Source organism: Chlorocebus sabaeus, chromosome 13 (genome assembly GCF_047675955.1).
Source record: "Chlorocebus sabaeus isolate Y175 chromosome 13, mChlSab1.0.hap1, whole genome shotgun sequence".
NCBI lineage: Eukaryota > Metazoa > Chordata > Mammalia > Primates > Cercopithecidae > Chlorocebus > Chlorocebus sabaeus.
Window position 1 is genome coordinate 42,221,671 of NC_132916.1, and position 25,526 is coordinate 42,247,196.

Consider the following 25,526-nt stretch of genomic DNA (forward strand, 5'->3'; position numbering starts at 1 on the left):
TCTCTGCTGCACAACTGCCATCTCTAGGACTTTCCTTCACCATCTCTTGGATTGTATCCAGGAATCATGACTCCTTTACCTTTCTCTTCCCCTTCTATGGTTTATTCCCTTTTTCCCCTAGAGCACATCATCAGAAAGGAGATAAATTTCCAGGACTCCTTCCATGGCTGCAAATCTCTTGATTTCACCCTGACAATTGAGGATTTTGGCTCTACACTGTATTATATGGTAAGAATCATTGTTCCTAATAATACTTAAGAGCATCTCCATTGTCTTTTAAGCACCTGCTATGGCTGAGGAGTCTGATGTCATCTGATTCTCCTTCTGTTTTGGTAACCTGATTCTCCAGTTCTTCCCCCAGAAGTGTCTCATATGTTTTGTCCAGAGATTCTGGAATTTCACAGGGATGTCACTTGCTGTGGACTCTCTCTTCATTCATTGTTCTGGACACCTGGTGGAACCTTTCAATTTTGAGGTTCGTATCCTTTAGCTCTGGAATATTTTTCTATATTATTTCTTTGCTAATTTCTTTCTCTATTTATCTGAAATTTATATTATTTAGATGTTAGAACCTCCTGGACTAATTATTTATGCCTCTTACATTACCTTTTGCGTTTGACATATTTTTATCTTTTTATTTTGAGAGACTTCCTTGACTTTGTCCTCCAAAATTTCTATTTTTAAAAATTTGGAATACACAGATGGTTATGTTTAATTTCCAAGAGATTTTTTGTTCCTTTTGTGAATATGGTATCGTCTCAAATCTCTCTGAGCATAAATATTAGAGGATTTTGGCCAGGCACGGTGGCTCACGCCTGTAATCCCAGCACTTTGGGAGGCTGAGGCGGGCAGATCATGTGGTCAGGAGATCGAGACCATCCTGGCTAACATGGTGAAACCCCGTCTCTACTAAAAATACAAAAAATTAGCCAGCCAGCCGTGGCGGCGGGCAGCCGTAGTCCCAGCTACTCAGGAGGCTGAGGTAGAATGGCGTGAACCCGGGAGGCGGGGCTTGCAGTGAGCCGAGATCGCACCACTGCACTCTAGCTGGGCGGCAGAGCGAGACTCCGTCTCAAAACACACACACACACACACACACACACACACACACAACACAAACAAACAAAAAATTGGAGGATTTCTTTTTCTTAATTACATTTTTATTCTCTTTTTTTTGTTTCCTACAGGATAATATTTCATTTTTTGTTGTAATATTGGAGGCTTCCTTTGGTTGTCTATATATATTTAGGAATAATACATTTGAAAATGAATTGGAAGTTCTGTGTATGTATGTTGAATGTGTTGTGTGGAGGGTTTTTATTTGAGGTGTTTGAGTGCAGAGTTGACTGATTCATTGAAAACACAGAATTCCAGGTTTGGTTTCTTTTTCCATTCGTGAGTGTTCAGTTTTTTCTTCAGAAGAAATCTTGCCTGGGATGAGTGGATGAACAGGTCCTGGGCATCCTCTAATTGGAAGTGGAGTAGGGAAGATAGGGTTCCACATCTTCTGTATTCTAAAGAATCCTCTGACTTGTTATAATAGTATAACTACTCCCCATACAATTTCTGTTCTGGAAATTTGTTCACATTCCTTGTCCTCTGATAGTCCTTCTACTGTTTGCCCAGTTATTGCTTTCTACATTGTAATTCCTTTCCTAGCATTTAAATAATTATGTAAGACTCTAGAAGGAGGGAGATGCAAAATGGAAGCCAGCTTCTACAGTGAAAGAGTCAAATACTTAATTACATCTCTGGATTTTATCCTCTATAGAAAAAAAATATATAAAATAACAGGCTAAAATATAGCTGAATGTTTTAAGAGTTCTGATTTTGGAGTTGGGACAGCATAGGTTTGAGTATTGGTTCTAGTGCTTTGGAAGTTGCCAAAACTCACCAAAGTTCAGTTGCTCATTTGTAAATACGGTATATCTATGGTAACTACCTCATAGGGTTATAATGGCAATGAAATGGAATAATGCTTGCAAAGAGTTTAGTATTGTGGTTGGCACATAGTAAACACTTGTAAGTACTCACTGTTATTAGTTATTATTAAAGTAGCCATATCCTTACCTTGGTATTGCAAGAAACAAAGAACAAATAAAATGCTGTCTATATACTTAGATATGCCATGAGTAAGTCTGTAAATCCAAAATATTTAGTTATCTAATCCAAAATCAAAATTAGATTTATGAGTGAAATTTTATGTAACATGAGTGAACAGATACATTTTATTTTTGATGTCAATATTTGAAAAAAATTTCTGCCCTTCATATTTAAATAATGAGTAATACATATTTTTATGTGTAGCCTCATTGTTGTATCTTAAGAATACCATTTACTGCCTAATGATTTATCTAGCATAAGACAAATTAGTCTTTTGTTTGTTAAATTGGTCCACATATTTTAAATTGATTTATAATATAAATAATGCAAAAATAATTTATCATATCAAGATTTAAGGAAAGAAATATGGCCCATTTTTTTATTGTTCTGATATCAGCAAATCCAGGGGAAAGCTGCTTGTCAAAATTGAAAAATGTTTCCTATTGATTATATAAACTCAATTACTTTAGCTTTTCCCCATAGACTATATATCTTTTTCCATTTGTTGCAGCATGTTTTAATAATTATGCCCTGCAGTGGGGAAGAAACATTGCATTGAAAGTTGAGAAACTTGAGTTCCAGTTCACCTCTGTTGTAGATTACTAGTGCATCCCTTCTAGTCCCTGAAATGTGCAAAGCAGTGAGGCAGTGATGTTTCTTTCAAATTTACTACAGCCTTCTTAAGCTGTTGCACAGATACTTACACCATTCCTACCTGTATAAAGAAAGTGGAGTAATTCAGGTTGTGCAAAGCAATGTTTTTATGTTCCCAGCATGGAATATTGACTGAATTTATCTTATGCAGCCTGACTGTCAGGTCTGTAAAAGCCACTGTGCTTCTATGTGACCTCCTCAAATCAGTGTGAGGAGGTCACATATGTCAACTCTATGTGACCTCCTCAAATCAAGCTCATATCATAAGCTTGATTTACCTGATATTATTTGTCTTCATTGATGATGAGGATATATGACATTCTCATGCTCAGTCCAGGATCTTCTTCAGGATTAAAATGTTTGTTGTGGAGATTGAGCACAGTAGAAGGTAAAGTGATCTGGTAATTATCCAGTTACTTTAAGACATGTAGATTTTTCTTTTCTTTTTGAGATCGGATCTCACTCCATCACCCCAGGCTAAGTGCAGTGGCATGATCACGACTCACTGCAGCCTTGACCTCCTGGGCTCAAGTGACCCTCCACCTCAGCCTCCTGGTACCTGGGGTTTGAAGCACACACCAACATACCCAGCTAATATATTTTTTGTAGAGATGGGGTCTCGCTATATTGCCCAGGCTGGTCTCTAACTCCTGGACTCAAGCAGTCTTCCATCCTTGGACTGCCAAAGTGATGGGATTACAGGTGTGAGCCACTGCTCCCAGTGGAGACATAGAGATTTAAAAAGTAAACATTTGGGGGTCTGTGTGTTTCAATTTTGCGACACAAGTGCTAAAACTTTACTTTCCAATGCCTTTTTTACGCATCCCTGCTCTACGTGTGTTCAGTCTAAATGAAGGATGATGAAGCCATGATCTGTTTTAGAACATGGCATTTATTTAGTAGGAATTTTGGATCTTCAGAAGAATTTGGATAGTTAATTGAATTCTTCTTGAACCTGCAGTCAGTATCTTATTTATGCTTGTCAGAATATAAATGGGGCTCAGAACATTTCTCACTATACTTTGGAGGATTTTTACTTTCTTCAGTAATTTTTCGTTAATTGTCACTGTACATTAATGATGATACAATAAGAGCTTAATGCTACATGATAAATGAAAACTAGTGCTATTTCCAAAAGAAAACCTGTTATGAATTTTATATTGGCATCTTTTTAGCATTACTAAGTAGTCCATCACATTTTGTGGTCACATGTACAGATTTTTTTCTTCCAGAAACATTTCATAACTGTAAACCAATAGGTACTGGAAACCTAATGCAAAGATTAAGATGACAAATATTGTAATTAGATGCACAAACAGCAGTAAAGTCCTGACTAATATAGTATTTAAAGCCACATTTGTATTTTTGTTTGTGCATTAATTTTGAGTTACAGGACATCCTGTTATACAAATGCAGTATTTTTGATCTATCATTGCTTTATTTCTGGAAACAACGTGATTGCTCTTTGGAGTTGATTGTGGTGCTTAATGGATATAGATTTTAAAGTATATGTCTAAATAAACATGCTTATGACATTTTGTAGTAAAGGGAATAAACTTTATATTGTCAAATATATCCATATTTTCCTTCATGGCTAAATGAGTTGAATCAGATGTTTTTCCTGGCCCTACACAGTGTTATTCTTTTACAATTTAAGAAAACATTTAAAATGAGCTTTTCTTCCAAAATGCAAAAGATCTAATAATGCTTAGCCTTTGTTTCTACATACAGCTTCCATGTAGATGCAGCAGATTCCTGCCAGGTACTTACTTCAGTGTGGAGGCTGAGTGTCAACTTCACTACCCAAAAGCTTACTATGATTCTGCTGGGAAAAAAAAAAAAAAACAGAATTATTTTATCTAGTCTGATAATTGCTCATGTATTATGTCTGTTTGGCCCCTGTATTTACTTACATTTATGATTTCTGCTTCATAGTATGAGCTTTGTTTGTTCGAATACTTTTCTCACCCCCAAATTATATAAATTACAGTTTTCTGTCTGATGGTGTTTTATGCTTAAGGTTTACATTTAAATATTTAATTCATTAAGAATTTACCTTTAACCTAGTTATGAGGTGGGAGGCTTTATCTAGCAAATTGTTTCCAACATCGTTGGTGTATTAGTCCATTCTCACACTGCTATGAAGAGCTGCCTGAAACTGGGTGGTTTATAAAGAAAAGAGGTTTAATTGACTCGCAGTTCTACAGGCTGTATAGGAGGTGTGGCTGGGGAGGCCTCAGGAAACTTACGGTCATGGCAGGAGGAAAAGAGGAAGCAAGCGCATCTTCACATGGTGATGAGAAAGACAGAGAGAGAAGAGGGAAGTGCTACATGATTTCAAACAACCAGATCCCATGAGAACTCTATCACAAGAACAGCAAGGGGGAAGTTCACCCCCATGATTCAGTCACTTCCCACCCGGCCTCTCTTTCAACCCATGGGGATTACAATTCGACATGAGATTTGGGTGGGGGCACAGAGCCAAACCATATCAGTTGGTTAAATAATTCATATTCTCACTACAAATTTAAAATACTGTCTTTACGATATACTAAATGATTCCATACAATTATATCTAGCCTTTTTAATAGGCAGCATTTTTTTTTACCCCTGTTAACACTGTAATTATTTAGGCTTAGATGCTTTACCATATTTATTTTATATAAGGCCAGTTTTTTTCTCTTTCTTGAAACTTCCTTGCCTATTTTTGTGCAACCGTATTTTAGGTTTATTTGAGGATGACTTTTCAAGCCTTTTTCCCCTTCTCCATCTATATCACTGCTCCCAAATTTTATGTTTTTTAAAATGAAAAATTGAAATTTTAATGAGTTGATAGATTAATCTTTGAAGAACTTATATCTTCCAGTTTTGAGTAGTTGTGAATAAAGCACTGACATGTCCTTCATTGTAAACAGACAACATTACTAGCAAGATGAACACTCAAAGGCATCCAGGTGCAAAGTGCAGTGTGTTCAGGGGTAGAAGAGAGCCCAGCTTAGTCGGGGCTGCTGGGGAGAGGCTCTGCAAAGAGATTGCACATGGGCAGAGGCTTACAGGTGGGTAGGAACATACACAGGTAGTAGAAGATCCATGTAGAACTCTTGAACTCTTTTGTTGAGTCATAGTTTTCCAGTACATCACCTTAGTAAATACAAAAATGGACATTACTGTTTGACTACTCTGTAAGAGAGACAGGGAAATACCCTTTGAGAACCTAAGTTGAAAGTTTGTAAGTTCATTGTTGGAAATGGAATGGATAAAATCCTATCAAATATTCATTTTTTAAAGACATATTTTTGTCTAATTGACCTTACAGTAAGACTTTGGGGATTTTAGTTTACTCATAATATACGTGTAAAGTAATTACTCATGTTCAACCTCAACAAAGCAAATGTGATATAAAAATGCTAGACAGCAGATTGAAGATTTATGGCCGTTTTATTTAGAAGCTTTGTCAGCATATTGAAGGCAGTGCAGAACATACAGCTGCCCCTGGAGGGTGCTAAGACAGACACAATCAGCAGACTTGAAAAATAAATTAATTGCATTAGGAATAGAGGAAAAGAATTCCCAAAAAACTCTGAAACAGCAAGAAATCACAGTCTAAAGACCTTGCCATCCAGCCATAAATGTATTACTTGAACATTTTTCACCTAGTCTGGCTGTCTTTTAATTTTCTAGATCACTAAGTTTTCTTCAGTAGAGGGTTAAGCTTTCTATAGGTTGTCAATTTAAGTTCTACCTTTTGGGATTAAGAAAATACGTCAGAAGGCAAGTGTCACTCTTTAATTGATGTCCTGCAAAGACTAAAGCAATGGAACCTTTTTATTTTTAATGGCTTCTCATTTCACTGATGTCACCTCAAATGCATAACACAGTTGGTGGAGTACATTTTTACTATTTTTTAAATTCGTGGATGAGAGAAATACTCAAAGTTCAATCTTTCCATATTTCTATTCAAAGTTTGTAGAAATAATGTAAGGCAAAAAGTATGTTCCCACATAGAGGCAGCTCGAATTGACTACAATGAAAGTCAAAGAGATAGAAAAACCTCATAGACCACTAATAAAAAATAGATGGATGGAATTTGGGGGCAGCAATTTGGAAAGAGAGGAAAATTTACCTGTTCTGTTTTGGTTGTTTAACATTGTAAAAAATCTTTAAAGGAATACATGCATGGGAAATGATGAAGGGGAAATATTGCAATATATACTCTATTGCCATTTCTGACTGAGGGCCAAAAGGCTCTATAGTCACACACCAAGTTTGGTAGGAGACAACAGCTTGCATTAAGAAATAAAATTAAAATAAAACATTTATGCAATTGATCTTATTCTGTTCCTTGACTCTTTATTCTCATGGTGGTGGATTACACGTTGATTTTTAACATCATTGCAATCCTTGTAAAACTTAGTCATTGGAGGTAGTTAATTCAGAGTTAATCTCTCTGTCAAGACCCTTGTAATATAGGGTGTCCTCTACTACTCCTCTGCACCAAGATGGTGTCAAGGTGCAGAAGGAAGCTTGTGTACCCTTTCAGCATTGGTGCAGCTTGGTGGGGAGACATCTGATGTCCCTCTGTTCCTGGTGCTGGCATTTGAGTCCCTGCTGGCCTTTATGGAAATGTCACTCAGCCTGCCTGAACATGGGGCATCCTGAGTCATGGCTGTTTAGGACTGGTTTTTTGGAATGCCTTGTGAGACGCTTGACTGCGGAAGCCAGTCTTTAGATACTGTGTAGCCTGCTGGTCCTTTTGTCAGGCCACTAGGGATTCACTTAAAAAAAATGTATTGTGGTAAATATATGTAACATAAAGTTTACGATTTTTTGTGTACTTTTTTTTGTGTACAATTCAATGTCATTAAATACAGTCAAATGTTATGTAACTATCACCACTTTCATTTCCAGAATTTTATCATCATCCTAAACAGAAACTCTGTAAATATTAAACAATAACTCCTCATTTTCCTTTCCTCTCAGCTCTTGGTAGCCTCTATTCTACTTCTCCAGATACCTTCTATAAGTGGAATCATATCCTATCTTTCCTTTTGTGTCTTTTCATTTTACTTAGCATAATGTCTTCGAAACTCATCCGTATAGCATGTATCAATTTCATTCCTTTTTATGATGGGATATGATTACATTGTATGTATTTATCATATTTTATTTGTTCATCTGCCAGTGGAGCCAGGTTATTTTCATATTTTGGCTCTTGTGAATATTGCTGCTGTGAATATAGGTGCACAATTATCTGCTTGAGTCCCTACTTTCAATTCTTTTGGGCATATACATATAACTGGGCTGGAGAGGGGCTCACTTTTTATCTATCAACTTTTTGCACCCTTTGGAGACCTAAGAACTTGTGACTGCTTACTCCATACTTGACTGAAGTGGGCAGGATGCTGTGAGGCTGCCCTCAAATCTGCTGATATGGACATTTTCCTCAGTCTTCTCTCATGTGTCCTGGTGCTGGTTGAATATGGGTATTTAAATATTGCCAAGCTGTTCTGTGGCCAAATGAAAAACTTCCCCTGTTCTGTTATTTTCCCTAACCTCTCTGGTTTGAGGTTTCTGCCCTGAGAGGGATGAACTGAGACACGTGTGACTGCTTGACCCTCACATTCTCTCTTCTTTGTCTAGTACACAGGACTTTCTATGTCTCCTTCTTGTCAAGAATTTTTCCTGTATCATATTCTCTTACTTTCTATGTTAAGGCATGTAGAAAAGCATGTCCATATCTCCAAACTTTGCTTTTACTGTTCAATGGGACTAGGAATTTAGAAGGCCTCTTATTTTCAATGAAGTCAGGCTTTCAAAACTGTTACCTTACTGTGAACATTAAAAAAATTTAGCTTGAGCCTCAAAGCTGAGCTCCAAATTCTTTCTTACTGAATGATACCTACCAGTTTCTGAAGTAATAGTTTCATCAATTCAGTAAGTGGGGAACTGCAGGGAAGAAAAAAATATGTCAAAGTAATATGTCAAAACTACCATCCCCATTGCATTAGCAATATCACTTACTTGGCCAGTTTCTGGTCACGTCTTGTTTTTTGCGTTCATCCTATATCCCACTACTTCAGCTCTGATTTTGGTGAAACCACACTGCTGTGGAGGATTAGTGGGATCACATTTGGCTTGATAGGTTCTGGAGAGAGATTTTCAGCGTCCTTCTATTAGCATATGCCTATGTAGGGTCTCTTTTCAGATGTGATGAGTATTATCCTGTCGGAACACATCATGGCTAAAGCTTTGATCCATGTCTTAAAATAGTATGATAAAGGTAAAGGATGATAAATTGGCTGCATGGTAAAAAAGAACTGCAAAAGTTCAGACTACTATTCTGTGTGATTATTGATTTCTGATGGCTTTGCTGTGACCTTAATTGAGCTATTAGAGTCTAAGCCAGGTTTGGAATAAAATGAAAGTGCTTGTAGCTTATGCAGGGGCTCTTCTAGTTTGATTGAAATAGTGATTGGGAAGATAGTGGGAGCCCTTACTGTGCTTGGACTCCTAGTGGCTAAAATACATCATCTCCTTTCAGGGAAACAAGGAGTTATCCTATGCAGCATTTCCAGTGTCTTCAGCTTGGAGAGTAAGGCGGAAAAAGCTGTTAACAGTCAGTGCAAAGAGAAAAAGCTAATGGAGAAATCAGCAGCCTACTTTTTTCCACTGGTGTTGACCTGAAAATACTAACTGCCAGCCCCTCTCACCCCTTTATTGTGTAATATATTGTGTATATTGGTTTACTTTCAAAGGAGAACCCTTGTCTAAACCTGAGAAGTGGGTTAGCCAGGGTCCTCTGCTCTATCTCTTCATTATGGCTAATTTCAGAAGCTCAGAGCATCACATGAAATCTTCCCTTTAATCCTCTCTTTTTCTTTTTTACCCCTGTTTGATCCAGGATTGTTCATTGAAGTTTTCAATGATAGAACAATTCCTCATGCAAATAGCATTTTATATTTAGGACAAACCTTATAGAGATGTTAAATGACAGTTTCACACATACAAAAATGCTCATGGAAAAAAGACCAGAATGAAGAAGTTAAATAGCTGTGAATCCTTACACGTTTTCACTCTGTTTCCTTTTAATCCTAACACTTTGGGGGGCTGAGACGGGAGGACTGCTTGAGACCAGAAGTTTAGGACCAGCCTAGGCAACATGATGAGACCCCATTGCTACAAAAAATTAAAAAAAAAAAAAAAAAAGCCAGGCATGGTGGCATGCACCTGTAGTCCCAGCTACTCAAGAGGCTGACGCAAGAGGATCCTTTGAGCCCAGCAGTTTGAGGCTGCAATAAGCTGTGACTGTGCCACTGTACTCCAGCCTGGGTGACAGAGCGAGACCCTGTTTTGTTTGTTTAAAACAAACAAAAACCACCAGATAAAACCTTATCTGTTCTTTTTCTGCAAATGGTATAATCTGGCCCATTCTTTCAGAGTGGTGTGCTCAGTACATGTCACTGTGCAAGTAGAAATGCTGGTCAGTACCAAGCCTTCTAAATTTCATGAATTCCCAGCCCAAGTTTACCTTTTTAAAGGTTCTTTGCTATGAGTCTGCAGAATGGCTGTGAACATAGATTCACTGAGGGTGATTTGGCGCATCATTTAATCCAGTAGTTCTCACACATGAATGGTCATGAGAACCACCTAGGGAGCCATAAAAAATTTTAAAGACCCAAAGAATCAAAATTTCCATTAATCTGTATCAATAACCTATGTTTTTAAAGATTCTGATGATCACCTTAATCCATTTTCCTTCTTTAAAGAAGATACTTGTCTAAAACAGATAATTTCTAAACCACAAGACTGTGTATGACATGCTTACAAAGCTTTTAAAAATACAGATTGGAGCCTCAACCTTTGAACATTAGAAACAGCTCATTGAGATTAGGTTCTAGGCAATTACAATTATTTTAAAAACCAAGTAGGTGATTCTAGTTTATAACTCAGTCCCAGGTGAAACATTGATCTAAATGATTCTTTACAGATAAGAACAAAGGTTAGTTATAAAGATGCCCCAAAAAGTTGTCTTGACTTAAAATATGTTTATATACTTATTATAAGATGCTGATAACTAGTGACAGAATGACTGGAATTTGAAGAGCTCAGAGAATAATTTTAGAAAGTTATAGAACAAACAGGGCCTGGAGTTTATCACTGATAGGAGAGGAGAACTTACGAAATGAAAGAAACATTGAATATTGAATAAACAGTAATGTCTATCTTTTCCTTAAAGCTTTGTGATCAGGCTTCTTTTAGTTACAAGTAACAAACTCAACTCTAACAAACAAAAAAGGGTTTTTTTTTTTTTTTTTTTTTTCCTGTAAAGGAGAAGACCACCAAAAGTTGAGCCTTCAGGTATAGCTGGATCCAGAAACTCAAAAAAAAAAAAAAAAAAAGTGGCAGAGCTCTCTCTCCTTGTCTTTCAGCTGTTTTTCTCTTTGTGTTGGCTTTATTCTTAGGCAAGCTTTCTCCAAATGGCAAGAAAAAAGATGGCTACTGATAGTCCCAAGCTTATTCCCTTAAGCAAATCAAAAGAAATGGGTTCCTATTTTTTGCATAGTCCAAATCTCAGGGAAAGCTTTGATTGGCCTTGCCTGAATCACCTGCTCATCCCCGAACTTGTCACAATGGCCTGGAGAAGGAAGATTCTGAATAGTCAGCCTGGGTGACACTCACCCCTGCCCCCAGCATACCCACCAGGACCACTGAAGGGAGAAAAGAGTGGCTCCTCAAAGGGGGAATGGGGAAAAAATGCTAGGCAGAGAAAAACAACAGCTGTTGTCTAAGAAACACATCAAATGATTTTGCTTTGTGTGCCGAAAATTCTAGTGTTGATTAAACTTTGTACTCTGTGGGGAGTCACACGCTAGGCACTTCTGGGTCAAGGAGAATAAGCTTCTTATCTGGCTGTCTGTTTCTCATGGCCCATTGGGAAGGATATGTGACTGAAATGGAAACTAAATTTTACTGCATTTAATATTACCAAACTGAATTGATGAAGTAAACAAATATTTGGACAGATACTAAAAAAGGCATTTTATAAACCTTTCCAAGATAAGTGGGCTGACCTAAGTGGTAAAGTAATAAGGATTATGCTATCCCAATATATTTGTATGCAAATATGTTCTGGTACTGAGAATACGTCCTTGAATTCAAGCCGCCCACAGCTTTCCAAAACCTGTTTAGTGATGCTTATAAGGAAAGAAATAATGAGGAAATGTTAAGGTAAAAAATGTGTAATTCAAAATTCATTAAAATCATCTCTAAAGTACTTCCTTCACAGATATTAAAAGCAAATAATTAAATGAATCATTTTTTACTACATCCGGTGATGCTCTCATGTCACTATTATGAAGTCAAGGTCAAAAAATAATTTAGTACTTTGTTCTCTGTTGGATGAGGTGCCCTTCAAGAATGTTTTGTGGTGGATCTTGATTGGTATTTAACAATATATGTTATAACTAAAGTTAGGCTTCTAGATACAGATGAACAATAATTTGCCCTTTAGCTATCAATAATTAGTATCATTTAAAGGAGTTCATTGTTGCCACTTCAAATTATGGAAGACTTTTCTCAGCTTCACAAACGCAAACTGTCTTTGCTATTGTCAAGATTTCACCATTTATTCTGAGGTTATTGAATGGCATTCTGAACCTTGGCCACTCTACTGTCTCTTTATACACACTTAGCAGTAACACTTTAGAATTAGTTGTGTGACAGATACTATTCTAAGCCCTTTACATGTGTATTTTGTTTAATTCTCGTAACAGCCAGATGAGATAGAAGTTTTAATTTCCCGATTTTGCATAAGCAGCAGCTGAGTTTTAGTGTAAGTGACCTGCCCAGGGTCACATGGCTGATAAGTCCTTGCTCTGGGATTTTAGCCCAGTCTGGCTGCAAAGCCCAGATCCTTGATCCTTGGGCACTTTCCTGTCCTCTTCTCTTCCTAACTTTATAAAATCCCATGACTTTATTAAATTTTTTTTTAAAGTTTAAAGTTGTTAAATTAAGTGAAGGAGACACAGCGATACAAATTATAATTATGTGTATTGCCCAATCTGATTGTCTTTCATATTAAATTGGAGTGGATATTTTAAAAGAATAGATGTTGATTCTTATTTGCCTGTAATTTTACACATGCACACTCCGACATTTCTAGATGTTTCTAAACGACATAAGACTGTTCTCTGAACTTTTCTCATCTCCACTTATATGCTAATGTGTTCAAAGAGATACAGAATAATTTTAACATAATATTTGTCTACAAATGCTTTACCTTCTAGTGGGGGAGATGAGGCAGGAACAAAAATACCTACTAGAAGGTACAGTATATGGTATGCTTCAAAGCGACACTAAAGTACTAATATCCATCCAAACTAGGGGATTTCAAAGGTAGGTGATCCTGATTCTGGCTCAAGCAATGAAGGTTTGCTGAATGTAGAAGTCATTGAAAGGATTGGCAGGTTGTTAGGAGATATTTAGGGCAGGGGTCGGAGGTGGACAGGGTGCTGGGGAAATGGGGACCCTTGCTCCTTTCCCCAGCTGTCACTACTTGACCTGAGATGATTCCGTGGGTCCAGGAAACTCAGCAACCTGTCTGGTGGGGGTCTTCCAGGTCTTATGACTTCTGTCCCTGGTTCTGTGGGTAGCCTTGACAGATTAATTCCTTTCCCTGCCCTCAGCCAATACCACATTAACTGGAAGGCATTGGTTAGGCATCCTTATTCTTTGATTTGTTTAACCACCCCCTCTTCCAGTTGTAGGTAGCCTGGGTGGTAGGGATCTGTGTCTGTAGCAGAGACTGGGCCAAGCAGTTAGAATGGGATAGCATGTTCCTTACTGCCATCACATTGTGTCACCCCGCCAACTCTCTTCTATGTCACCCCGCCAAGACTATCCTAGAATTTTGGTCCATGTCAAAAAGGTCCTAAGGAATTTGTTCCCCCTTGGAGGAGGCTTCCTGTGGTCTAGGAGTGTCCTCAACAAGGCTGTTGCTAGGGTGGTCCACTTTCAGGGCTAACAGCTGGTTCTGATATATTTAGGGCCTGTCAGTTCCAGCTTAGACCAAATTCCCTGGGATTTTCCTGGTGCAAACTAAAATAACATCCTTCTCACAAATTCATTAGTAATGTCCTTTGTGCAAAGCCTATGTCAACTAGTTACAGATTTTGCTAATTGTGTAATCATCCAGCCTATAGGTTTCTCTTTTTTTTTTTTTTTTTTTTTTTGAGACAGAGCCTCACTCTATCTCCCAGGCTGGAGTTCAGTGGTGCAATCTTGGCTCACTGCAACCTTCACCTCTAGGCTCAAGCAGTTCTCGTGCCTCAGCCTCCCGAATAGTTGGGGTTACAGGCATGCACCACCAGCAACCTACAGTTTTCTATCTTGTCTTTAAGATATGTCATGCCAAATATTAATCATGGATTTTACAGCTTGCCCTAGATGAATTAATATGATTATGTGAATGAGCTGCCAGCTTGCTCTAGATGAATTAATATGATTATGTGAATGAGCTGCCTTGAAAAGTAGGAGGTTTCTCATTATGGAGGAGTTCAAACATAAGTTGGGTCACAAACTTGTAGAAATTTAAGCATTCGATGGATGGATTTGGGGCCTAAATTATCCTAAAGGACCTGTCCAGTCCTGAAATTTTACAGTTCTATGTATTTTTTCATAGTGCTTCTATGCTGACTTCAGATGATCAAATTTTCCCCTTCTTGAGTTCATGAAAAATATGAAAGTTCAAGGAGTCACTGATGAAACTCCAAATAAAGCCAGAGAAGAAAGGTTTGAAAATTCTCTAACACTTCCTACAGGTAGGAAAAAAGAATGTTCAGACATGTAAGAAAATGCTACTTGGTGTACTTATTTTTTTCAGGCACAAATGACAAATATATTCCTTTTTATTATGATTAAAGGTTTCTCCAGTGTAAAAAAAAAATAATTTCCCTTTTTTAAATTCTCACAATTCACTCATTGGAGACTAGTCCCTGCGATTGCTGTCGAACTGTCCATTTTATAGTTTGTAGGCTTTTCTTTCTTCCTTTTGGTGGAAATCAGGCCAGGCTGTGCTTGTCTTCTGTCTTGTCTACCTCTTCCACTTTCTGTGCTTTCTCAAAGGTCAGTGTCAGCAGTTCTGCTGCTCATTTGCAAGTTCTGCAGTTACCTCAAGATGTGATTTATCGAGGTCAGGATACTTGAACTTACTTAGAGCAGCCATGTACCCCCTTTCGTTATCCTTCACCTCCCTCAAATGTCAATTCCCTCTTAGCAAGACTCGTTCCTGTTTCTTCAATCCATATCCCTTCCTCACAACAAAAACTGAGGCAGAAGAGGAATGAAAGGTTTTACCTGCAGCTACTGTTTGGGAACATTAGACTGTCTTTGCAGCCCCACCTCCAGCCTCCTTTGTTCTTTGGGCACCAGCTCTAATTTAGGAGGCTCTTATTGTTGACCCCCATACGTTTTAGAAGCCTTGGTTCACTGTGGTCTTTCCTCTTACTGAGGTTTCTGATTCGTTTATGTCTGTCAGATGCTTTTCCTTCGTTGTCTGTCCTTCTCTCCTTATTTGGTACTTATCCTTTAAAATACAGGCTCACTGGGGGGCTTGCCCTTGCAGCTCCTTTGGAACCTCCTTCCTTTCTTCCTTGTCAGGTTCACTGGAATCATCTAGTCTTAGAAAGTGTATCATGCTTGCCTTTATTCTGACATTTCTTCTATCTTTAAAAGCCTACCTGTAAAGCTTGATCTACATGTTTGGTCTACATGTCTGACTGTGTTATTTGTTTCCCAGTCCCCCGGGACCCTAAGGTGCTGGGTCCCTGTATTGCCTTTCTATGCTGCCCTAACAGCATGCCACAGACTAGGTGGCTTAACCAATAGAAATTTATTTTATACAGTTCTGGAGGGTAGAAGTTCTAGATCCGAGTGTCAGCAGGATTGGTTTCTTTAGAGGCCTCTCCTTGGCTAGGAGATGACCATCTTCTCCTTGTGTCTTCACATGATCCCTCTCTGTCACTGATTTCCTCTTATGAGGACACCCGTCATATTGGATTAGAGCCTACACTAAAGAGCTCATTTTAACTAAATTACCTCCTTAAAGATGCTAGCTCCAAGTACAGTCACATTCTGAGGTACTGGGGGGCTAGGACTTCAACATATTAGTTTTGGGGAGATCACAATTCAGCCATAACAGGCCCCTTTCCTCTTTAGCAGCTGATAGCAAAAGTCAGAGTTAGAGTCACAGTCACATTTATGAAGTGGTTTTGTTGTTTGTTTAGCCTCTTTATCTTTTAGAGAAGAATTACCAGCAAGTCATTATGATTGTCTGTGCTGATCTGCTCTTGCTAGGCTCAGCCCAATGTTCCAAGACAGAATTCACTGGACCCTCCTCTGCCTGCCTCTCGAAAAAGCAGCCTGAGTGCATACCTTCCATGCCTTTGTGCAACAACTTCTATCAAAATCCTACTCATCCAAAAAGCTCAACTCAGATACCGCCTACTGTTTTCCTGGTCTGTGCTGTCATAGTACTCTGTCTATATAAGAACATTTGTGTTTATTTAATGTTTCTATTACGCTAATGTCATTTAGCTAGGCCTTCTTGCTCATATGAGGTAGTGAGCACCTTTAGAAACATTTTGTTATGTTTATCTTTAATTGCGCTAAAGCACTAAATACTTGGTTTGGACCCAGAAACTGCTCAGGAAATACTGAGTTGGTTTGAATCTTCTCATAGATTCAGAATAGCAATCAAAGCAATAAGCACTTAAATTGCATTTTATAGTTACACATATTCTTAGAAGTACTACATGACAAATCATTGATATGGTTAATATAATCACCAAGTTACTTTAATAGTTACTTTTAATGGTTACTTTAATAGTTACTTAAAGTATTTACCATAATTAAACTGTGTATTTTTTTAATATATTTTTCATGGTGATCTCACACAAAGAACTATTTATTCCTAGCACTAATTTCACATTTGTTTATGGTGAAGTATCCTTTTACTCATGATCCTAGATCCTTATTTTAAAATGTAGTTCCTTGGTGAAGAGAGGCTATGATTTGTAAATATTTCCATCCCTGGCACTGTGTAGTAAACAGAGGTAATTCAGTGTGGGTCACAGAGGGTTGCTGTCATATCAGGTGTGCAGGGCTGCCATCTGACCATGGCCACAAAAGTAGTTTCTTGGGAAATAGCCCACTTGAAAGAATTGTTGAGTCTAGCAAATAGGCAGCTTTCCTTTTAGGGTATCTCTCAGCCTTTTCCCTCCTTCTACCTCATCCACAGAGTGGATGTTGAACATTCATTCATTCATCTTTCATATAAAAATATTTAATAAGCACCATTTGTAATGAATCTCATATTCAAAATAAATAGGATGTATTAAAACAGAGTAAGGTGGCAGTAGGAGGTGTGAGGGGTGAGAAGGCAAGGCTACTCACCTTGTTTGGTTGTGCAAGTTTACATTAAACAAGGGCATTCAGCCATAGGGGTGATGGGACTGACACCAGACTGATAAAGTCTCATCATGCCATGCACCATTGCATAAACATGTGTTAGCCCAGAGGAAGGGAAGAAAAGGAGGGTTTTTCCTAATTAGCATAAAAACACTTCTGCATTCATCAAGCTCTGCATTGAAGGACTGGATTCACCCACAGGAGGCACGTTTTTTGGTAACTTAAGTAAGGACACCCTGTGGACTAGCAACAGCTGTAGGAATTAAGGAGAGATAGATCTACTACACATTGCACAGTTGGGGGGCCAAATGTGTTTTAAACCTTAAAACACATTTAAGAAGCTGTTGCAGAAACCCAGAAAGAAATCATGGTGCCTAGAACAAAGTAATGGCCGTGGAGATAGAATTGATGAATCTGCTGATGGGTTGGATACAACAGGTGTGGGAAAGAGAGAGGACCCCAGGACTCTGGTGTGAGCATTTGATAACCATTGTTATAATTTACTAAGATGGGGAAGACTCAGGGTGAGGGCCAGAATGGTGAGGGAGAACTTGAAGAGTTTTGTTTTGAGGAGTCTCACTATAGATACTAACTGGGGATTTTATATTTTATACATACTTGGAGCCCCATAAAGCAGCCATGAGAAGGTTCATCCTTACGTATGCCCAAAACCTAAAAGAATCAAAAGAACCAGGGCTGGGGGTTCCAACAAGTCATTCAGCATCTATGGGCCTTTTGCTGAAGGAATTAGATACTCATTACTTACAAAGTCTTTTCCTATCATAATACTATTAATTTCTATTTCCTTTTTCTCATTTTTTATGACACACTCTCAGGGGGAGAGGGTGGCATTAACAACTAATGGTAAACTAATGAATGCAGATTCTCCAAGCTAAGAAACAAAATCAACAACACACAGAAAGAGGCCTCAAACTGCTACCTAACCTATTTTTTTGCAATAGTACTGGCTCAAAGACAGACCCTTGGAAGACTTGTAGATCTATTTTCATGCCTTTATTGTCTACACATGTCATCTCTTTCACCATGACTTTGGATCTTGGGGACATTTGTGGATTACAGGGCTTCCTGTTAATAGCAGTCTCTCAGATAACCATCAGCCTCCAATTTGACTTTACAAAATTGGAATGAAAGTCTTTCTTCCATAAGCCAATTTCATGAAACAAAACACAATGCCTCAATTCTTGACTCAAAGCCGAAAAGCTATAATAGTCCCATAAATGATTAAAACAGCAGCTGGTAATGTCTTGGAAACAGATTGATCAGTTGGAATGCCTTAAAATCTGTCTAGATTCTGCATGCCTTTGAGCAACATGAACTAATTCTGAGACTGAGTAAGAATGGGTGTTTAGAACTCAAAGATGTCAAGATAATTATAAAAATTCTGACAGGGACTGAAGAATCTCTCTAGGGCAACTGCTGGCATATTTTAACACACCCCAAGGTGGGTTATAAATTTTGGAAGAGTTTTGGCATATGGAAACTCATGGATGACTCTTGTTTAACTGGTCAGGATACTCTAAGTCAAATTTCCTAGTATTGTCATTTAGTCCTAGAAATGGGTTTTGAATGCCTATCACATAACTGCCATGAGGATGTAGTGGTGAATAAGACAGAGTTCCTACCCTCACTGAGCTTTTGTCATGATGGGAGGAAACAGACAATAGCCTAATAAATAAAGAACATATAGAAATTCTCATAGCAATAGCCTAATAAATAAAGAACATATAGAAATTCTCATAGCAATAAAGCTGAAATGGTGAGATACTACTTTAAACTGAAATATTAAGAAAGTCTTCTCCAAATAGGTGACATCTGACCAGCAACCTCAATGGTGAGAAGGATGGAACCAACAATGTAAATACTTGAGTGAAAATTCTGTCTATGTAAAGGCTCTAGGGGGAGCATGGGCTTGCCATAGTTGAAGAACAGTGAGAAGGAGATGAGGCTGAAGCCTGGTGAGGGAGGAGAGGAGTGGTAGGAAATATGATGAGAAGGGTTAGCAGAATCCAGACCAAGTGTTGCTTTCTAGAGCATAAGGATTGAGTTTAACTCTGTGAGAAATCAATGGAGGTTTCAAACCAAGTTTTACATAAGAATAGGATCTTCAAATTAATACTTTAAGAAATACTTCTCTAACTGCTATGTGAAGAATGGACAATGGGGGGCATAAGTGGAAGGGGGAAGACTCACCACGAGGTTATTGAAATTCTCCAGACATGAAAGATGGTGGACTTGGACCAGAGTGGGAGTGGGAGTGCTGGTCAGATGTGGCTAGAAGTGAATAGAGTTTGAAGGAGGAGCTGATGAGTCTTGTTGGTAGATTGGATTTTGGGGATGAGAAAAAGAGAGAAATAAAAGATGACCAGATGACACATAAGTTCTTGCTTTTTAAGCAGTTGGGTGAATTGATCTTAACTGAATGAATGAAATGGGTCTTATATGAAGAACATGTTTGGATGTGTTGAAACAGGCATTTAGAACTTATATTTGGACTTAGTAATATGAGATCCCTGTTAGATATCTCAGTGGCAATGCCTAATGGGTTGTCAGAGCTTACTGGAGGAGTTACCAAATGATATGATTTGACTGCTTCCCCACCCAAATCACATCTTAAATTGTACTTCTTATAGTCCCCATGTGTTGTGGGAGGGACCCAGTTGGAGGTAATTGAATTATGAATCATGGGGACAGGTTTTTCCCATGCTGTTCTTATGATAATGAACAAGTCTCATGGGATCTGATGGTTTTATGAAGGGCAGTTCCCCTTCATGCACTCTCTTGCCTGCCACCATGTAAGACTTGCCTTTGCTCCTCCTTCACCTTCCACCATGATTTTGAGGCCTCCTCAGTTATGTGGAACTGTGAGTCCATTAAACCTCTTTTTCTTTATAAATTACCCAATCTTGGGTATGTCTTTATTAGCAGTGTAAGGATGAACTAATACAGTAAGTTGGTACCAGGTAGTAAAGATACCTGATGTAAAGATACCTGAAAATGTGGAAGAAACTTTGGAACTTTGTAACAGGCAAAGGTTGGAACAGTTTGGAGGCCTCAGAAGAAGACAAGAAAAGAAGATGTGGGAAAGTTTGGAACTTCCTAGAGACTTGTTGAATAGCTTTGACCAAAATGCTGATAATATTATGGACAATATAGTCTAGGCTAAGGTGGTCTCAGATGGAGATGAGGAACTTGTTGGGAACTAGAGTAAAGGTCACTCTTGCTATGCAAAGAGACTGGCGGCATTTTGCCCCTGTCCTAGAGATCTGTGGAACTTTGAACTTGAGAGAGATGATTTAGGGTATCTGGTAGAAGAAATTTCTAAGTGGCAAAGCATTCAAGAGGGGGCAGAGCATAAAAGTTTGGAAAATTTGCAGCCTGATGATGCAGTTGAAAAGAAAAACCCATTTTCTGAAGAGAAATTCAAGCTGGCTGCAAAAAATTTGCCTAAGTAATGAAGAGCCAAATGTTAATCACCAATACAGTGGGAAATATGTCAGAGACCTTTGCAGCAGCCCCTCCTATCACAGGCCTGAAAGCCTGGGAAGGAAAAATGGTTTCCTCCAGCCCCTCTCATCACAGGCTTGGAGGCCTAGGAGGGAAAAATGGTTTTGTGGGCCAGGCCATGAGGTGTTAAGCCTGTAGGAATACAGAAGTCAAGAAATGAGGTTTGGGAACCTCCACTTAGATTTCAGAGGATGTATGGAAATGCCTGGATATCCAGACAGAAGTTTGCTACAGGGGCGAGGCCCTCATGGAGAACCTCTGCTAGGGCTGTGTGAAAGGGAAATGTGGTGTGTGAGCCCCCACACAGAGTCCCCACTGGGGCACTGCATAGTACATCTATGAGAAGAGGGCCACCATCCTCCAGACCTCCACTGAAAGCTTGCACCATGCACCTGGAAAAGCTGCAGACACTCAATGCCAGCCCATGAGAGTAGCATTTCATGGGCTGTACCCTGCAAGGGTACAGGATGGGGGCTGTACCCTGCAAAGCCACAGTGGTGGAGCTTCCCAAGGCCATCAGAGTTCACTCTTGCATCAGTGTGCCCTGGGTATGAGACATGGAGTCAAATTAGGTCATTTTGGAACTTTAAAGATTAATGACTGCCCTATTGGATTTCAGACTTGCATAGGGCCTGTAGCCCCTTTGTTTTGGCCAATGTCTCCCATTTGGAACAGATGTATTTACCCAATCCCTGTACCCCCATTGTATCTGGGAAGTAACTAACTTGCTTTTGATTTGATGGGCTCATAGGTGGAAAGGACTTGCCTTGTCTCAGATAAGACTTTGGACTTGGACTTTTGGGTTAATGCCTGAATGTGCTAAGACTTTGGGGGACTGTCGGAAAGGCATGATTGTGTTTTGAAATGTGAGGACATGAGATTTGAAATGGGCCAGGTTTAGAATATGGTTTGGCTGTGTCCCCATCCAAATCTCACCTTGGATTGTAGTTCCCATAATTCCCATGTATCTTGGGAGGGACCAATGGGAGATAACTGAATCATGGGGGCAGGTTATTCCCATGCTTTTCTCATGATAATGAACGAGTCCAGTGAGATCTATTGGTTTTATAAAGCCAACACTTCCGCTACACAAGCTCTCTTGCCTCTGCCATGTAAGGCATGCCTTGGCCCCTCCTTTGCATTCTGCTGTGATTGTGAGGCCTTTCCAGCCATGTGGAACTGTAAGTCCATTAAACCCCTTTTTCTTTATAAATTACCCAGTCTCAGGCATGTCTTTATTAGCAGCATAAGAATGGACTAATACACCAAGAGATTGAAATAGACACAAGAGAAGTCAAAGGACCAAATCCTAAGACTCCTCCATTTCCAGAGAGTGCAGAAGGAGAGTATCCAGTAAGGCTGGAGAAAACCAAGACAGTGTGGTGTCCTGAAAGCCAGAGGAAGGGAGCGTTGAGATGATAAGAAGAGGACTGATAATTGACCATTATATTTGACAAGACAAAGGTCATGACTATATTTGACAATAGCACTTTCTGTTAAGAGGTGGTAACAAAAATTCTGAAGTGATGCATGGATTATAGACAAATCTTTGAAGTGTTCCTGTAGAGGACTGGAAGTTAATCAGAGATAATTTGCAGGGTGAGTTTTTATCCCAGTTTTGCTTTTAAGGTGGCAGTTATAGCATAATTCTATGCTGTTGCGAATGATATCGGGGAAAATTGAGATGCAAAGAAAGAGAGCAGGGATATTTTCAAGAGCAAAGTCCTTGAGTAAATTGAGAGAAGATGGAACTCAGGGCACAAATAGAGGGCTGGCACTGATCACAGGAGAGATTGTTCTTCCATTGAAACATTAGGGAAATCAGAATATAATGGGACCAGATGAAGTGGGTTTGTAAAGTATGTGATAAGTAAATGATGTAGAGCTCACAAAATAGCTTCCATTTTCAGTAAAGTATGAAGCAAAGGTCATCAGCTGCAAATAAGGAAAGCAGAGAAAGTGGTATTAAAAGTTTAAGGAGAGAGAGAGATGGCAAGTTTTCCAGGAAGATGGGATAGGATTACTGGGCAGTACTCAAGACGTCATCAAGAGAATAAAATAGACACAAGAGAAGTCAAAAGACCAAATTCTAAGACTCCTCCACTTTCAAAGAATGCAGAAGAGTATCCAGTAAGGTCGGAGAAAACCAGGAGAGTGTGTTGTCCTGAAAGCCAGGGGAAAGGGGTGTCCAGATGATGAGTAAGAAGAAGGAGGACTGAGGCCCCCTGTGGTGGCTCATGTCTGTAATCGCAGCACTTTGGGAGGCTGAGGTGAGCAGATCACTTGAGGTCAAGAGTTTGAGACCAGCCTGGCCAACATGGTGAAACCCTGTCTCTACTAAAAATACAAAATTAGCCAGGCATGGTGAGGCACTCCTGTAATCCCAGCTACTCAGGAGGCTGAGGCAGGAGAGTCACTTGAACCCAGAAGGAGGTGGAGGTTGCAGTGAGCTGAGATCATGCCACTGCACTCCAGCCTGGGTGACAGAGCGAGACTCCATCTTAAAAAAAAAAAAAATTAGCCAGGCGTGGGGTGGTGTGTGCCTGTGATTCGAGCTACTCAGGAGGCTGAGACAGGAAAATCACTTGACCCAGGAAGTGGAGGCTGCAATGAGCCAAAATTGTGCCACTGCACTCTAGCCTGGGCAACAGAGTAAGACTCTGTCTCAAAAAGAAAAAAGAAGACTGATAATTGGCCTTTGTATTTGACAAAACAAAGGTCATGTCTACACTTAACAATAGCACTTTCTGTTAAGAGGTGGGGACAGAAGTTCTTAAGTGGATGCAGAACATGAGTCTTAGTTCCAAACAGGTACCAAAGTGCTCTTTGTTCCAAACAGGTACCAGCACTGAATATCTCAGTAAAAAGACCATGGCACTCCAACAAGGGCATGGAGGAGAAGTGTAACCTCAGGCACATCATTCCATTTTCAGATTCTCATGTTCTTTATCTGTACAGTCCAGATGATATTTCCTACCAGGCAGGTGATTGTCCATATCAAATTAGACAACATGCTTGACAGGATTTTTTTCCTTTTTCTTTAAGAAACTTGCCTTCAGTCCCCTTTCAGTTTGTCATTAGACAAACAGCTGTAGGAACCAGTTGATTTCTATAGGCACATGTACTAAAGGAATTAGATACTCATTACCTAATGTGCCTATGTGGCCTAAAGTGAGCACTGAAATTTTGATATCTGCGGTATCAAAAGGAAAGGAACATCATAGAGGTTCCTTGACCAAATCAGACATGCACAATAGGGCACCTAGGGGCTCAAATAGAAGTTGAGCCTGAAATTATTGGTGATGGAGAGCTAAAATAGTGTGACAATGGAAGCGGAATCAGAAAGAAGCAACTAGGGAAGAAAGGAAAACGTGGAAGCACAAAAGAAGGGCCAGGAGTGGTGGAAGGTAGTGGTGGACTGGATGAATGTCACATACACAGTTCAGTGTTTCTGTTTAGGCTTCTTTGACTTGTCTTCATTATTACCAACCGAGTGCCAAGCCCTAGACTTGGATCTCTGATTTACAAAGTCTGCTTTGACAGAAGTAAGCTAAGAATGTGGGCCATGTGAGAGGCATAATATTGGGTAACTCTATACTCTCTCCAAAATGTGGAAAAGAAAATTGAATCAATGAAGGATTGGAATACTGCTGCTAAACCTTGTTTCTCCAGACTTTTTCGGTCCCAATCTCAACCCTTTTCTTCAATCAAAATAGTTGCTAATTCAGGGCTGAATTTGCAGTTAACCAATATTAAATAAATACAAATAAGGAAATACTAATACATTTGAGGAATATGGACACAGATATATTTAGGAAAGCCTTGATACAACTTGGTCTGTGAAATTTTTACCCGATAGCCGAATTCCCATTTCCTTTAGTTAAGGCATAGCAGAATCCAGTGAATGTGAGTTAAAAAGAGTAAAGCCACTTGTGAAAGAAATTTTTGTAGACTTACTGACCCTTTTAACCACCTCAAATCTTTGTTGGAAACAGAAAGGCTATGAATAAATAATAGTTCTCTTGGCTGAGTTTCTAGTGATTGGGCATTCGGTTTTGACTGGCTACACACTGAGCAACTGTTCCTGGTCATCCAAGCATTGTTGTAAAATCCCCTTCAAATGCACGATAGATGGGCCTTCATTATTTTTCAGAAGCCCAAGGATTGACTGCCGGGAATCACACTTCATCTCTTGTTCTCTTCATTCTAGGGCTTTCCTATTGAGAAACTTTCAGTTAGCCAAGGAAGATACACCACTCACCTTCCTTTTGGACCATGTATTCATTCAGTGTGTAACTGTCAACATGAGACAACGTTACTGAAAAACGCAGAATCATGATGGGAAACACATTCTACTATTTGTGGTTTCACTCCTACCCTAAAGCTGCCCTTTTCCCACTATGCCCCTGTTCCCTGCCTTAGCTCAAGCAAAAGACTCACTCTCCAATTCCAAACAAAATTGATCATGGAATCCTATGACTTCCCTCTCTTTAGCATTTGCAGGATCTATTCCCTCTTCTTCATCTTCTTTACCTCCATTCAGGATCTCAGAAGCCTTTCACTCTTGGTTTCTCTTTGCAGCTGAGGTGATCTTTCTAAAACTCAAAGCTATCATCCTCTTCTTCAGAATTCACACAACTGCTTCCAGTTGCCCCAGGATAAGGCCACATTCTGAAATTAACCTGCAAAGTACCCCCTTATTGGACTCCCACCTCACTTTCCACCTGCCTTTCTGGCCGCGTACCTTTCTACCTTCCTTTTGTGCTATGTGCAGACCA

At 39.2% G+C, this 25,526-nt stretch overlaps 1 protein-coding gene and 1 long non-coding RNA gene across 2 annotated transcripts in view; both read left to right on the forward strand.

Moving 5' to 3' along the window:
- SLC35F1 (solute carrier family 35 member F1) overlaps positions 1 to 25,526 on the forward strand; it is a 420,547-nt gene that overhangs the window by 157,725 nt on the left and 237,296 nt on the right. The window lies entirely within an intron of this gene.
- On the forward strand, positions 14,437 to 23,771 carry LOC140713239 (uncharacterized). The gene is made up of 3 exons (XR_012095128.1): positions 14,437 to 14,576; positions 22,659 to 22,740; positions 23,588 to 23,771. It is a non-coding gene; the product is annotated as an uncharacterized lncRNA (long non-coding RNA).